Source organism: Prunus avium, chromosome 3 (genome assembly GCF_965620075.1).
Source record: "Prunus avium chromosome 3, drPruAviu1.hap1.1, whole genome shotgun sequence".
Lineage (NCBI taxonomy): Eukaryota > Viridiplantae > Streptophyta > Magnoliopsida > Rosales > Rosaceae > Prunus > Prunus avium.
The window spans coordinates 25,659,191-25,662,526 of record NC_142286.1 but is presented as its reverse complement, the minus strand read 5'-3'; the positions used below and the strand labels follow the sequence as shown (position 1 = coordinate 25,662,526).

The 3,336-nt window shown below is 39.0% G+C and overlaps 1 pseudogene; it reads right to left on the bottom strand.

Moving 5' to 3' along the window:
* Positions 1 to 2,099: 2,099 nt before the first annotated feature.
* On the bottom strand, positions 2,100 to 2,986 carry LOC148295803 (secreted RxLR effector protein 161 pseudogene; annotated as a pseudogene).
* Positions 2,987 to 3,336: the final 350 nt, after the last annotated feature.

Below are 3,336 nucleotides of genomic sequence, written 5' to 3'. Positions count from 1 at the left end.
AATCTTCAGTCGCCCAAGCTTTGTCAAAAACCCATCAAAACCTCGCGCCTTCAAGTTTGCCAGAGAACCTCTTGTGAGCTCGCGATTTTCCCAGAAACTTCAGACCTTATTCCCCCTTCCAAAACACTCACTTAAAAACTTCTCCAATGGCCTCCAATACCCCCACCTCTGCTGAAGTTAGGTCCCAAACCTTTCAGACTGAATTCGAGGCTATTTGCCGAGATATTCAGGGTTCGATCCTTCCTGACATCATCGCGCCCTGGACCGATGATGATGGCGTCCCCACTGATTCCTGCGTTCTCGGCCCCTCCATTAATGGCGGAATGCCAGAAAGGCTTGTGGCCCATCTGAGGAACAACCTGGTGGATCACTCGGCCTTCGACGGGGGAGATTTCCAGGACTGGAACGTCCTCAGGCCGCAGCAACAGTGGCCAACTGCGACCCCTGTTGGTTTTAAAACATTTTTAAGAAGTTCATTTGAATATTAAACATGCATTTAATCAAATTAATCGCAGCGGAAGAATATGGTGGTTGTTTAAATTCAAAAACAAAACTTCTTCCAAGTATCTTAAGCCATGAACATTGATATGTTTTTCATAAATGAAAATTCAAGAGAAAGGACAAGATATAATTACCCTTGAAGCAATTATATGAACCAATTTGTGTTTGGTCTTCTCTTGATGATTTCCCTTTGTTGATCTCCTCTTTGATCTTTCTCCTCCTTGTGAGCCACAAAAGTATATGGCCTCTAAGTCTCCACACCAATGGAACCTTGAAATGAGAAGAAGTATCTTGAGAATACAAGGATGCTAGTGCAAGATCCTCAAGATTGGTTTCAATCTAAACCCCTTTGAAAGATGATTGTGTTTCACTCTTGAAAACTCACAACTATCTCTCTTTGATCTCCCAAACCTATTTGGTTGATGTTGGATTGTGTTTGTGTGTAAATTGAGCTTATGGAAACAATTCCCATACACATGCACTTAACCATTTTCGGCCAAACCCCATTGGGCTTCCAAAATTGGGCCTTATGACACTTAAACCATAATATTTAGGTGTCTTAAGCCCTTGGGCTTGATACCCAACCATTTGGGCTTCCCTCTAACTATTATCGAGGCCCAAATATATTTTTACACGTAGTAAATCATCCACATCAAATCAATCAAATTGATTTCCTCATTCTCATTTGTATTACTCAAAGTTAACCATTTAAGGTGTGCGATCCATTAGGTTCTAATTTAGCAAGGTAGTGGGAAAACATTAGAACTCTTTCTAACCAACTGGAATTAAAACCCCTTTTTAATTCTTCCTTTATTTTGGATTGATCACAATCAGTCCTAGGACTTCCACAAGCCAAGAGTGACATCTAGCAATATATCATGGCTACCCAAGCTAATTAGAATAGATGAAGAACCTATTCAGTTGGAATTGCAATGCAATACGGTCCTTCTCTTATACAATGTTTCCAATCATATTGTTAGGGTACGGATTGATAATGTCAAACCCCTAATATGATTAAACTCATATGATTCAATAGAACACAATTAAAAACCACTTTCTAAATCATGTTCAAGTACTTCGGCCGAAGATTCACTGAATCATATCTTGAAACATTCTCCTTTCTTTATCAAGGTAGAGATTCCTTATTGTACATTCACATGCCTCTATGATGAATTAAGAGATCCCAATAACACATAAGGAAAATCTTTTACGACTTGCCTTTGTGAGCTATCAAAGATCAATAACGCATCACAAGACAACCATGATGCCTCAGGTCTAAGGACTAATTTGCATTATTGCAACTATGAGTTCTCGTTTGACATATAGATAAATACTCCATACGAGAACTCCGGTTGATCGCGTTCAGTGTACTCATTCACTAATGAGCACCCACATACTTGTATTAGTGTCAACTACACAAATGGTTTGAGACCAACCATCCTCATCATTGAGCATACATAGTATGTGCCAATCTTGACGGTTTATCAATGCCCATTTGATAACCTTATGATTAGGAACATTTTGGGATACTACAATTAGAGATTAAAGGTCTCCCGAATCTAAACTTCTTTAGATTACTTTATCTCTTATTTAGTACACCCTGGACTTTTGTTTCTTTACACGACATAAAAGATAACAAAATAATATTGCCCTTTATTTATCATATACGAAATGTATTCTAAGGAGATTACATCAAATGTATTGGCTCTTAGGGCACATTTCTAACAATCTCCCACTTGCACTAGAGCCATTTAGCCATGTATCTAATACCGATTTTCTCTGTATGTCTATCCAGTTGTGACTGTGACATAGGCTTAGTGAGTGGATCTGCTACGTTGTCTGCTGATGCAACCTTTAGGATGCACACATCACCATTCGAAATGAGTTCTCGAATCTTGTGGAATTTTCTTTCAATGTGTTTGGATCTCTGATGAGACCTTGGTTCCTTGGCTTGAGCTATCGCCCAATTATTGTCACAGTACAAAGGCACCGGTGACATTATGGTTGGAACCACATTTAGTTCGGTAATGAACTTTTTCATCCAAACAGCTTCCTTTGCCGCTTCTGAGGCAGCAATGTACTCAGCTTCAGTGGTGGAGTCAGCCGTAACACTTTGTTTACAGCTTCTCCAACTAACAGCGCCTCCATTCAGAATGAAGATATACCCGGATGTGGATTTACGATCATCAACATCAGATGCGAAATCAGAATCGGTAAACGCTTCCACTTGTAACTCTGATGTTCCTCCATAAATAAGGAACATATCCTTAGTTCTTCGTAAGTATTTAAGGATACACTTAACGGCTCCCCAATGATCTAATCCTGGGTTTGACTGATATCTACTTGTTATACTAACAGCATAACTGATATCCGGTCTTGTACAAACCATGGCATACATAAGACTCCCTATTGCTGATGCATAAGGGATTTTACTCATCTGCTGTATCTCTTCAAGAGTTTTCGGACACATGTTCTTGGAAAGGTGAAGTCCATGTCTAACTGGAAGTAACCCTTTCTTAGATTGTTCCATATGAAATCTCTTTAGCACCTTATCTATATACAAGGATTGAGATAATCCAATTATTCTCTGAGATCTATCACGATAAATCTTTATACCAAGTATATAAGATGCCTCTCCTAAATCTTTCATTGCGAATGATTTAGTGAGCCACAGCTTCACTGAAGATAGCATTCCTATATCGTTTCCAATAATTAGTATGTCATCTACATACAACACTAGGAATACTACCGAACTCCCAATGACCTTTTTGTACACACATTGGTCATCCATGTTTTGCATGAAGTCAAACGATTTGACAACTTCATCAAAGCGGA